This window comes from Dermacentor silvarum, chromosome 2 (assembly GCF_013339745.2).
Source record: "Dermacentor silvarum isolate Dsil-2018 chromosome 2, BIME_Dsil_1.4, whole genome shotgun sequence".
NCBI lineage: Eukaryota > Metazoa > Arthropoda > Arachnida > Ixodida > Ixodidae > Dermacentor > Dermacentor silvarum.
Genome location: NC_051155.1, coordinates 56,512,214 through 56,525,824, shown reverse-complemented (window position 1 = coordinate 56,525,824; position 13,611 = coordinate 56,512,214). Strand labels below are relative to the sequence as shown.

Sequence of the window (13,611 nt, the reverse complement as noted above, 5' to 3'; positions counted from 1 at the left end):
GCTCCATCGCGATGGATGATCTGTTGCTGACCAGCTCACTGGTGAAATAATAATCAGCATGTGCTTGCGGTAGTGAAAAACATGTCTATATTTGGATGACGTAGGTCAGACACTGAGGCTGCGCTGTGAAGGAAATCACTAGGCCCTCACCACTGCAAGTTCTTATCAGTCACAAGAAGATGGGAATCGAAACTTCTATGTTGATTTTGGGCAAGTGGAAACGAGGGTTGCCGATTTCTTCAGTAAATAAAGGTGTGTTGACACAATAAGCATTTGTTTATTGTTTTCTCAATACACTTGAATAATTCACTGCCACAGTAGCTTGTGGGGTCTGGCATCTCACGGGAGTACCGATCACTGCGGGTTCGGGCTTAGTGAGCCTCAGGACCGTGTCAGCCGTCGCCTTGCGCAATCTAGTGCGCCTCTGTGCGCGCATTCAAGCCGCAAAAGGGGAGCACCGAGTGCTGTACAAGCAAGAAAACACAAGAGTTTTGCCCTAAGTTAATGCAAACAGTTCATTTGCTTCCGGTGATACCCAGTACTGAACGGCTGTCGTAGGTAGAACGGGGGACATGCAGGTACAGCAGAATAGGCGAAATGCCCGCGCAAAGGAGCCAGGCGCACCTGAATAGACCTCTCCTGGGGTACGTCACCGCACCGGCGACGTCACAGCTACGTCACCGACGCACGTGCGCAGTGACCCTGGTTGGCAAAAAACAGTCACCGCCAGCTTTCTGCGTGGTGTCGTCGCGCTTCAGTTGGTGTAGGTGGGCACCACGTGGACGCGTGTTTTTATTTCTTTTATTTCTTTTTTTATTTTTACGTGAACCTCCACAATTCTCTTGCCAGGCAGATTAGCAGTAATGTGTGTTGGAGAACATCGGCGTGTGGTAAACTGCACGATGAAAATGTGGCGACACTGGCCTTTTTTACTTGCGAACATGTGTGTGTGTGTGTGTGTGTGTGTGTGTGTGTGTGTGCGCGTGCGTGCACTACGTGATTAGCAATACATATCGCTTACGCGACTGTGGACACATGCTGTGTGTAATAAAACCAGTCACAGTGATCAGGCTCCGATAGAACTTCAGGACCCGTAATTATTGAACAGGTGAGAATCAATGAGACGCGATGATTAGTGATCGAATGTATTTCGGGGCCATCCGCGCTGTGTGCAGGAAAGAAATGAAAAAAAAAAAAACTTCTTTGGAGCATAATTTATCGACTGAGAGGTAGCACTACAAATGAGCTCCTACGATGTTTTGACCGCTGCCGAAGCTGCGAGTATACATTTAACCACGGGGAACGCCCAAAAGGCAAACCCCTGAAATTATCGCGATTTAACGCAGATCTCACGAGTCCTAAGTAAAATTGAACTTTCTTTTTTTCGTTATTGGTGTATTCACCTTCATTACAGACTTTATGCCGTGGTGAGGCACATAAACATGCAAAAGTTGGGTCTTGTAAAGTTGAGAGGGGCAAAGGAGGCTGCAGACACAGCGAAGTTAGCGTGAAAAGGATTATGTACTTATGTAAGATTTTGCTTTGTACATTCACATGACCGAGACTACTAATTGAAATTAAATTATGGTGTTAACATCCCTAAGCTGCACAGTGGCTTATGGGGGCCATGTAACGAAAGGCTAAGGATTAATTTTGTCCACCCTAAGCTGCACAGTGGCTTATGGGGGCTGTGTAACGAAAGGCTAAGGATTAATTTTGTCCACCTACGGTATCTTACCATGCTCCTAAACGAGGGTAATAAGTTTTTCTGCATTTCTCCCTCATCTGAATTTAGGAGCCACTACTTGGTACGGTTCCACTGAGCCCCCGTGTAGTTGTAGATGAAGTTCATCTTGTATATCATTTAAAGCTACAGTGTAAATGGGGCGCAAACATGGAGAAAGAATAACAGGAGGCGAAACTCTGGGCCGGCGCCATCGCGAGCACTGGTCGTGATAATGTCACGCTGGGAGAGGAGGAGACGCGCTGGTGGTGAACGTTGGCGCAGCGCCCCTTGCGGCGACGGAAAAAACTACTTCCCTCGCGGTCGGAGCGGTGCGCGCGGCCGCGGTCACGGAAGTAAAAAAAAAAAAAAAATTGCTCTCCGACGGCGCCCGGCGTCGTCTGCTACCGGCCGCTTGCGCTGGCTTGTCTGATGCCGCAAAAAGATTTTCGCCAGCGCGGTTGGCATTCAAGGAATACCTGTAGACTGTCATGGTATAAATATTTTTTGAAGATTTAAATTTAGGATCACATGCTTTTTATGCGGCAATAATAGCAAGAAACTAGAGCACTTGAAGGACCAGACGATCTGCGATCATAGCCAGGCGAGTATGGAAAGAGCAGACGATTTGCAACCATACCTATGCGCGTATAGAAAACTGCACTTGGTGTTTTTTCAAATTTTTCGGCGTAACAAAAAACAAGAATTTGTTTCATCATGCATTATAAAAAGTACCGATCAGAGTATGCGATACATAACTACCATGCGGGGAAACCAAATTTAATTATATTTCTGCGGCAAGTTTGGGGAGACGTGGACAGACGGAACAGCAGAGTAGAGCAGAGTCTGCCGCTCGCTTCGCGCAGTCAGAATCATCCCTTCTAAGTTCTGCAATTCCTCCATTGCTCCTCTACAATGTAAGTGTTCATTGTGTACGTGTTTCATGATTATCGAAAATGGGGCACCGATGCTTCGTCCCAAACTGTAACAGCGGATATAAGTGATGCGCGGAAAACGCTAAAATTTTCAAAGCTCCAAATGAGGAACGCCTGCAAGAATGGGCAATATCTATAGAAAGCGACGATCGAGAACTGACGAGAAATGACAACGTCTGCTGATTTCCCTAGCGGAACGGTCAGCAGGCGTAAATACTACGCTGACCTTGGAGGCACAGTCTTCCCTGACCAGCCGAAAAAGTCATTATTACTCCTTGGGGCGGTACTGGTCGGTCCCCGTCTCATGGCGCTCCGGCAAGCTTAGCAAGAACACATTGTAATAGCTGCCGTCTCGTTTAGCGACAGGTATCGTGTTCAGCTAGCGTACTCGAGCTGTAGCTACCTAATGCAAGCGTGGCGCACTGGCATCAAGCATCCGCCCGCGACCAGACGACAAGACCGGGCGACCGAGCCCCACGCTCCCCGGATCCGCTGCATCGCTTCGGCAAAAGCGTCACGTGACCATACGTCATGCGTCCGGCGTTTGGTAGGGGGCGCTGTCACGACGTCCGCCGCCGCGCTCCAGCGTGACATTATGACGACGTGAGAAGGAGCTGAGTTGTGCCTCCCGAGTTATTCTTTCTCCATGGGCGCAAATCAGTGCATTCACGACAATGCAATACAAATTTGTGTTCGAAGACCAGTCATTTAGAGAAGTATCACTTTGCCACCACGAAAATGTGCATCTGTGATAAAATGTTCGTTTTCGAGGAGTAATACATTTTTGTGGATGTTTGATCTACAGAAGAGGCGCACTTTTACGAAGTCACCACACGCTGACTTACAGGAACCATGCACTCGGCAACATCGCTACGTTGTTGTACCGGTAAAACGGGGACGATTATACTTCGTAAGCACAGTTCGTAAATGCTGTCACTTCAAAAAATCGCAATAAGCCGGACTTACGATCGCGGCAGTTGATACACAAGCAGCACTCTTATGCAGAGAGAACAGGTCGCACGAACGTTTTTTGCCAACCAGCGCCCGCTTCGGAGGCACGACAGAGGGGCGGGGCCCCCGCAGTGACGTCACGCTGTTTGCAAACAGGGAGGTGTATTCGCACAAGCTTAGTGGCTACAGCCCCGTGCTGATTATCTTGAGGTCGGGGTTCGATCCTGGCCGCTATGGCTGCATTTCGATAGGGACGGAATGCAAAAGCATTCGTGTACTTAGATTTAGATGCATGTTAAGCAACCCCAGATAATCAAAATTATTCTGCAGTCCTAGACCATGGCGTGCCTCATAATCATATTGAGGTTTCGGCACGTACAATTGCAGAACTTAATCTGATTTTTTTTAAATATTTGATAATTTGTCAGTAGATTACAGTATAGACCACTTATAATGTAACCGTTTGTAGTGCAGAACTGGCTACAACACGGCCTTTTCCAACTCCCATTTATTTACCCTCCCGTAGAACTCCATGTATATGCATACCACTTACAGTGCCGCCGCGTGAGACGAAATACCAGTTAGAATGCGGTTTCCGTGGGAAAATCTCGCCGACAAGGGCGGCAGCAAACACGCTTCTCAACAAGGTGCGTGCTCCCGGCCAGCGTATGCATTATTCAATGCAATCAAACTCTCGCTAATTCGGACTTATTTGGCCGCACATCGGGTAATTTGGACTACTTTCTGAGCTCGGTGAGCGAGGAGCGCCGCAAATGTGCGACGGAGAAGAGCAAGAACGGCACTAGCGTCCAACCGAAACAAAGCGGCGGAGTCCGCATCGCCACAGCCATAAGTTGAAATCGTACGCGAATGACAGGAACGCCTGAACGCTTCGAGACTATTTGCGTCTTTAAAGCCTGTATTCTTGCGTTTACCACCGTGCATAACACCGCGTTGGCCGCGGGCTTTCGTAACTGTGTAGTCGTCATCCACGATCGCGTCGATAGCAGCCGTGGTTTTCTCCGCAGCGGTTGCGGCGAACAGTAGTTTAGTTTTTACTCGGTACGTGCATCGGCCGCGTGCCTAAAAAAAAGCGTAGTCGCCATCGATGATCGCATAGATAGTGACCGCGGTTTCCACTGCAGTTGTTGCAGCAAATGGTAGTTAATTCGTCCAGACTTGCTGCGTGCGTCGGGCATGTGCCTTCAGCACCGCAATGTCGCTGTTCATAATCGTGTCGATAGCGGTCACGGTTTTTTCCGCAGCGGTTGCGGCAAACATTTGTTTCGTTTTGACTCGGTGCAAAGCTGTCGAACTTGAAGCTAGAGCACCGGTGACATCGCGATTACATTTTCGCCAGTGAGCTGGCGAAAACGTAATCTCGATGTGTGCGCAATAGTACAAAGCGTGTCTACATGCTTGGTCTACATGTTTTGCATACGTGCAGGGCTTGAAAATTGTTGTTTTGGTTATAGTGCATACCCGCTTATAGTGCAGATATTCACGACTCCGGCGACTTAAGTTATAGGCGGTCTACACTGTAATTCACACATTTGTTCTGGTACTGTGAAATTCTAATTAACCAAGATTTTATTGTGTCACCATCGTGGTTCATATCATTTAAGAAATTTATTGCCGTTTAACAAATTCGTTGTTCTCACACGGCAACACAGGCCATGATAGTAATACCAAAGGTTCCCTTTCGCTTTGTATGTGGGCAATTTGAACAAAGCGTATGCAACTAAGAGGTTGAATTGGTGGCCTTATGCACAACACTCACTGAGTCGTGGTCGAAAGCCCCCCTCGTAGAGGAGTGAGAAGTATGCTGCAGAGGGTGGGGGGCCCACCCACAGGGAGTCCAGGGGGGGTACCCGAGCAGAAGGGCCCCCCGACAAGATCACGGGCAGCGGTGGGGAACGCGGTCTCGGAGGCACAGGGGCCGTGGGTCGTACGGGTGGCGGTGACGACGGTGGCGACACGTGCACCTGCACATGAGCATGATAAAAAAAGAAAAACAGTGATCAAAAGGAGGGTAGTTACCCGAGACTTGGTGAGGCTGCTTCCGTACAGGCTATTTGTTACTGCACAATAGACTGACTGTGTTTATCCCCTTTATATGTGTTCTGTGCAACCTACTGTATATCTGCTTCCTATGCTTCAAAACACTTTTACGGCACAGCTGACAACAGCATCAAAAAAAAAAAGGCTGCCAAGAGAAACTACGGCTGTAGTTTGCCTGTGTGTGAGCCATGTCACACACACAGGCAAACTGGGTGGTAACGCTGCTGCCCGTCGACACGTCCAGCGCCAAATATGAAATGCAGTGGACTATCACGAAATATATGAAATATCGCAAAAGCAAAAGTATCTTTGAAAGTGATCGTCTGAGCATACAGCCCAAGTTTCAACTTGGGTCGTATGGCCGATATTTTCCAGCACTGTCGTTTATGTAATTTCTTTTCATGCTTAGTCTGTTGTCAGGACAATGCTACAAACAGGATCAGCCTGCCCCGACGGTGGATGACAAGAGCGGAACAAAATTCGGAAGACGAATCGCGCAAATAGCAAATGCAGCCTTTTCTACATTTCTACAACATAGTGGCTTGGCTTATCCTGCGGTTTGGGCTCGATCAGCCACTATTAGTAGATCGACTAGGCTTCACTAGTTTCGACTTCAAGGAGGAGCACCGGTGACATGGCAAACGACCATTCTGGTGACGTATCAGAACAAGATTATCCCCATTTTTGCTTGCCACATATGTGCAGTCAGAGTCCGAATTATCGCACGACACACTGTAAGGTGTCCAAATGTTTGGTCGTCCTTATACATTATGTCTGGAGCCAGTGGCGCGGCCGTGGAGGTGTCCAAATAATCAAGCATGTCCAAATTATAGATACGCAATTGTATTTGACATTGTAATTAGTTCCTCCAAATTATTAACTGTGTACTATTCTGCTACTTTACTAAACCTACATATTAAAAGGCTCCTCATCAGGCCCCATAGCAAATTTAGGTTCTACACTGGAACCTGTAAAGCACTGTCTAAGAAGCGTTTTACCGAAATGTTTCAGATCACTTCATTATTGGAGGAAATACAGTCCCCGCCCATTACAACGTATCCGCATACAACATACTTTCGGATATAACAGACTATTCTTCTCGCTTAGTTTGGTTCGCTTACATTATCAATGCAACCAATTTCGCTTTTAGCGGACCCAGCTATAATGGACTATCTGCTACAATAGAAAAATTTTGTCTGGATGGTGCAAATGCAACACACTTTTCTACAGCGATGCGTGTGTGCACTGCAATCAACTAGTGCGCGCGGCAATGCGCTGCATGCAACTATTTCCGGCCACTTGTTGAATTTGCAAAAATACACTTTCTAGAATACACTAGTGGCAAGCTCCAGCAACAGCATGTCACGCAACGCCCCGCTGGCTCCGAGTCGAGCTTGCCTTGTACCGTGGCTCTCGTTTGTGCTAAATATTTGACAGCAGTCGTCGCTTGTCGAAAACGTAATATTAAGACATTAGTTTACAATGCCGGCCACTGTGCTGCATACAGAACTGAAGACGATGTTTGTCATTGACTACGTTCATTTGCAACGTTATGGTGATGCAGCGCATTCGGTACGACGGCCGCTTCGAGAGATGAGCAATTTTGATGGCCGGGGAGCTGGGAAAGTCCGCCGCGGCTCGGTGTCCCAACGTCAACGAGTCGACGATTTGCCGATGGCGAGACCACCGGCAGGTTTACGCAAGGCCAGTGGGAAAGGCTCTGTGGAACGATGTGGCCTGGTCCTAACCTGAATGAAATATTTGTGCGGTCTTTTAAGATGTACTTAAATCTCAAACAAGCTCGATGGCACGAAAGATGGCTTGATTCTCGGGCGATCACTTTTCGAGATAGTTTCGCTTTCGCGAGACTCTGCTCATCACGGCATCGAACCCCTCGAAGTATACGGCCGACAGCTCTCCATCAGGCGATAGCGAGGTTAGGACAGTGCCAGAAACACTTGTCGGGGACGCTTTCAGTGCCGAGTCATGCAAAATTCCGCGAAAGTGAAACTACCTACGAAGGTGATCGCCCGAGAATACTGCCTAAGGAAAGCTCCGTCTCCTCTTCAGATGACGATGACGAGTGCAAATGAACTAGTTTCCGAATTGTGATTCCTTGAATAAAGGTATTCTTTTTCCGTTCATCTCTCATCACATTTGTGTTTCTTCGCAGGACTGAAAAGTCACCTCGAGCTACATTCGGGTAAATACGGTATTGCGCACCCGTTATCAACCGGCTGCAGTGTGCTCACGTGCCAGCCTGCATCTGCTTCAGTTATTTCTTTTTTTGTTCTTCTCGGACGGTACCAGAGAGGTGTCATACGAGGTGGGGTTGGCATAAAATTGCATTGCATAATCGAGGTTTTTAATACATTATTTTCATGGCTGTTTTGCCAGGACCAAACCAATCCATCGTGAAATGCGGCTTGCCGCATGACCAGGGGACGTATAATCGAGGTTCTACTGTACTTCAATTTTGTTGCTCTTATTGTCCTTGCGATCACTTATGGGTTACACAGCGTTATGTGTGAAGTTTCGCCATTTCGTAACATACTGTGACCCTAATTTTGAACAGAACGGACTTCGGATATAAAGAATATGTTTTGCTGTCTCATCATGGTCCGTTGTAATGACCATCAACTGTAGAATTAAATTAACTGTCCTGTTATCATGCCGCCAGGAGGTGAGCGTCACTGCCACAGGAGACACTCCCTCTGCCCTCCCTCTGCCTTTTACGACGAAAGCTTTAGGTGTCTAATGCTGGCAGTGACCTTGGTGAAACTGCGCCGTGGCGAAAAATGGCCTACGCCACGAAGAGTAATAAAAACATGTCAGAAAATGACCAGATTGATGTCACATTTCACAGGGAGGCTCCTGTAAACAAAGTAAATTAGTGGCTTTGAAAAAACAATTTCGTACATTTTGGTCTTGGTGAGAATCGAACCCGGGCCTCCGCGGTGCGAGACAAGCACGCTTCCCTGAAGCCACGGCTGCTCCACAGTTCTGGCTTAGTAAAGGTGCGCCTAGTGCTTGCCTGATTGCACACGTCACGTGGTCACAAAGTGCTCGTGCCACTACTGGCGCGTTCATCGTAGTCTTCTTCTGCAGCTGGCTCCGACGCCGCTCATCGTGCCAGCATTCCCATACTGCCCCTCGCGCTCGTGCCACTGCTCACGCATTCGTCGTCGTCGTCTTCCACAGCTGGCTCCGATGCCAGCATTCCCATACTGCCCCTCCCTCTGCGAAGGCGCTGACGGCACTGCCCCACTACCAGTACGTATGGAAATTTCTGTGAGTTCTTTCGTGCGCTCTGATGCAATCAGGATTTCGCCTTCACATTTTGCGAATGTGTAACACTTGCTTAATTTTTAGTAGCATTCCGAAGTGGTGTTACTTTCCCGTCTTCTCCCATACTGGAGCCGAGGAACGTACGGCGGCGTAAGCCCCACCTCCATTTCTTGCGGTGTTGTGCCTTCCGTATTGGATTGTTAGTAATGGGGAGTGATGAAACACACTGCGAAGAGGAATGTGTGCGTGTGACCGTGGCTCTCTGGCTGGGAGCGTGCTGTGTCGAGAGTGAAGGAGCGTGGCATTTCCTTTGACATTATACTATACAGACTTTACGCCGCTGCAACAGCCATCAATCCAACCCACGTGCGTGATCTCGGGACCAATCGCTGACGAGCCTCCTGTACGAACGTTTATTAGCGGCAAGCATTCCACGATGAACATCGTACGTTGATGCACATCGGTCTCTTCTGATGCGAAAGCATCAAATTGCCCATTGAGCGAAAAAGCCGACGTCTGTAGCACCAAAACGGCAGGCAAATTTCCACTGGCTGCGACGCCACGTCACGAGCGCGCCTAGACGGAGCAGAGCGGGCGACTCGGAACACTTGCTGCCGCGGTATTGCGTGAGTGGAGAAGGCATCGCCGCTACGCCACGTCACCCTCGCTCTCACAAACGTGTGTTATCCGCGCTTTCCTTGTCCTCGCAAGCTCTCGCCTGCGTTCTAACTGTGCCTCGGTAAGGTAAAATCAAAACGCGTCAAGTGTCTCAACACGCTCGCTTGCCCGCAAGGAGTTCACAACTCCGAAGGACCGCTCAGCGGCGTTCAATTGGACATTACAGTAGAACCCGGCTGTTACGTTCCCGGGTGCTGCGTTTTCCTGGCTGTTACGTCGTTTTCGGCCGGTCCCGGCACAGCTCCCATAGAACCCAATGCATTGGTAACCCCGCTGTTACGTTGCAACTGTGGGACCGTTCCCGCATCATACGTTGCGAACTGCCACACCGCGCCGGCCCGAGTGGCCATTTTGACTTTTCATGTAGCTTGGCTTGGTTGCTTGACGATGGCATTGGCCGCCCAAAGTGCTGGGGGTAACATTTATTACGTATTTTCGGTTTCCACCAGCAAAAGTATGGCCTTTGATATCCGCTTTTGCTATCTAAAGATGATGTCTATGACGCGTTGCGGCCCTAAAATTGGTTTTGGCTCATAGATGTTCCGTATAAAGTCCAAGGGCGATAACGCCATCGCCGCGCGCCGTATGCTTTCTTTCGTGCGCGAGACGCAGTCGTCGGCTCCCCTCGCACGCTTTCACTCGCAAATTCAGCACACGGCCACGCGGCGACGTATGCTGTATGTATGCGAAGGGAGCCGACGACCGCGTCTCGCGCGCGATAGAAAAGCAGGGAGGAAGCGCGCCTCCTTCCGTTGCGCTCGAGGCACCAGCGAGGGAGCGAGAGGGGGGGGGGGGATAGCGGGCAGCGTTGTGCTCTGGCATCATACTGCGCGGCGGCGCGTGGTCCCGCGGGCCGTGTCTTGAAAGCGATCTGCGTGGGGGCAGATTCTACGCAGTGTAGGTGCGTCTGCGGCTCGTGGCTTTGTGCGTGCTGCGTGTTCTCGGCGCTCAGTTTGGGTTGAAGCGATAGACAACAGCACGAAGTTCACTTCGCTCGCTTCTGCAGCGGCGCTTAACTGCGCGTGTCCGCTCTCATCGAGTGTGATGTGTTCATGTTTGCCTGTGGGCGCTGACACCATGTTTGTTAATTAGTTAATAACCGAATGTTTACAAGTTTATACAGACTATAAAACTACTATTCTTACTTTGTATAGCTCATCGCAATCGATACTTCGGCTGTCGGGCGAAACTACTTTTTGTCGCACGTAAGAATTAAAATAATATTGTGTGCAGGTCAACACTACTCCCATTGCTCAATTTTTCCTGTTTCCTGGCTCTTGCGTTTCCCGGCTCTTACGTTTTTTTTTTACGGTCCCGTGAAAAACGTAACAGCGGGGTTCTGCTGTATTGATCTCGAATTCACAACTCATAAGAAGTGCTCAGGCGTTCTCGGATTTTTTGTTGCTTCGAACAACCCCTGACAAGACGGGGGGGGGGCACGAAAGCGTCATGGCTGGTTTGTATGCATTTGCACAGACGGCGGATGAATGAGAAGGGAAGGGGGGGAAGGGGGCAGCGAGCGTTGCGCAAACTTGCTGTGACACTAAAAATTTCAGAATCTGACAGGTGGAAAATAGCGCTCAACCTGACAATGAAATGATGCGGACGGCGCCTGCTCTTTCGTAGGCACCGGCTACGCACGGAACGGTGATCAAGTCACGTGATGCGTGGTCCTTTTGTATGTCACGCAGATTGGCCTGACTGCAAAATTAGCTAGCCTTTCTGTAGTTAGGAGAAAAAGTGGAAGCAATACTTTCTATGCATAGATAAAAAATTGCCACAAAACACAGGTCCACTATTAAACCGAGAGCCTCACTGGTATTCAGGACAACAGAATGTCACTAATTGATTAGTTTCAGAGGAAAAAAAGCACTTGATAAAAATCTTATTAAAAAAATATTTTCCAGACCTTCACACACTAGAACTGAGCTGTAATCCGCATTGACACACTGATTTGTTTGGTGTTTCCTTTAGTAAGAGTAGACCGCACTGTATATCTTGATTTTTATGGACATAAGTTACTGAAAGCTAGCTACATTCTTGTTATGCAATGTTACGAGACTCCCAAGCATGTGCAACACCATGTTTTCTTGCCCAATATTTTTTATATCCCGTATATACTCACGTAATGAACACACTTTTCCCCCCTAAATTCCAAAGCAAAGCTGAGAGATGCGTTTATTATGCGAGGGTAAATTTTATGGTAACTTTTTCGAAACAGCAAAAATTGAAAAGACGGTAATGATTAGGAAAATGCATTAGATAAGTTATCTTTGCAGTGAAAACGCACATATACTACAGTATTTGCAAACCGTAACATCGTTGTTATTGCACTTCACTCCGCATCGGAACCACCAGACCTGTCGTGCTGGTCGCGTGCCGCTTCATCCACATCGTGGATCCACAACAGCTCATCCTCGCAGCCGCTTCCTACCATCTGCCGTTATCGCAAGCATCACATTGAAAAGCTGCTTTTCAACACCTGTTGTTTTGACAACCACACTGTGCAAGTCACCTTCCTCGACCGTCCTGCTCATCGGCATGTCAAAGTTTATTGGCGTCAGATCAGCGTTTCCATTTTGTGAGCAGATAAACACTATCCCGCAGCAGGCGTATAACTCGACTTGGGGCCCATCACATACAGCAAATCCAAAGAGGGGCACAAAAGCGAGCAACAGACACGCGAATTCGACCCTATGCACGAGCACGAGGTCGCGGGATCGAATCCTGGCCACGGCGGTCGCATCTCGATGGGGGCGAAATGCGATAAACACCCGTGTACTTAGATTTAGGTGCACGTTAAAGAACCCCAGGTGGTACAAATTTCCGGAGTCCCCCACTACGGCGTGCCTCATAATCAGAACTGGTTTTGGCACGTAAAACCCCATAATTTAATTTTTTTTACCCTATGCACGACTAGGCTGGCTATGCCGACCAAGTGCCGGCCACCCCTTCTTCACTTGGACTCTCCCGTGCGCCACGCCCGGCTGCCTGGCTATGCATTTTGCACGAGCTCTCTGCTATTACATCAGAGTAAAGTCAGTACACTGCATAAAGTAACTGTTGCAGAGAGCCCAGTTACGTTTTTTTTCTCTCCAGTGTCTGCGAGGTACCTTTGCGCTGGCTACTCGCGGCAAGGTTGTGGTGAGAACAGGCTGAGCGTTATCACGGTCGCTGCTTCCGTCAGGACCCGAGAGCAACCGTGATAAGATGCAGCCTATTCTTACTGTATGCTTACCGCCGGTGTTCTCTCGTCATGGCTTTGCCGTCAGCTTCTCAGTCATCAAACCCATCACCCCTGTCGGTGTGCCCCCATGGCTTGTTTGCCGCTAGTGTGGATGTGTAGCATACGGAAGCTAGCTGCAGAAATTTGTTCACGTGATCTCGGGATTTCTCACGTGACACCATTATTATTTCCAACAATGACAGGCATTGAGTGTAAGTGCACTTGCTTTAAACACACGTGTGAGAGTAAAGAGATTCTAGTCTCTCCAGAAAACTACAGCCCGGCCATTCGATCATGGGACTGCACAGTAGCAATGTTTAGGCTGCATTCATTACATGAGAAAAAAAAAAATCCGATTTTTCGCGACCAATCTAGGGGTGCTTTACATAGGCGAGTGCGTTCATTACGAGAGTAAATACAGTATTCTATTATCAGTTTTTTTTTTTCTTTATTCAATTCGAAATCTACTATTGAGAATTTGCACACTCAGTTAAAACCGGTACAGTGGAACCTCGTTGATACGATTCTGCGTAATATGTTTTTCAGGAGTGATACATTTTTTTTTCTTTTCCTGATAATACGATTTAGTTGGACAATAAATTGGATGATACAATTTTCGGATGATATGCTTTATTTGCCGGTTCTCGTGAAGATCATATCAACGAGATTCCACTGTATTGTTATAAGCGGGTTTTGGCTGTAGCTTCAAGAAGAGACTATGCCCAAAAGGGCGTGACTGTAGTCACCAA

General features: G+C 48.3%; 1 pseudogene; it reads right to left on the bottom strand.

Moving 5' to 3' along the window:
* The window catches only part of LOC119440051 (uncharacterized), a 132,365-nt pseudogene that overhangs the window by 34,411 nt on the left and 84,343 nt on the right, over positions 1-13,611 (bottom strand).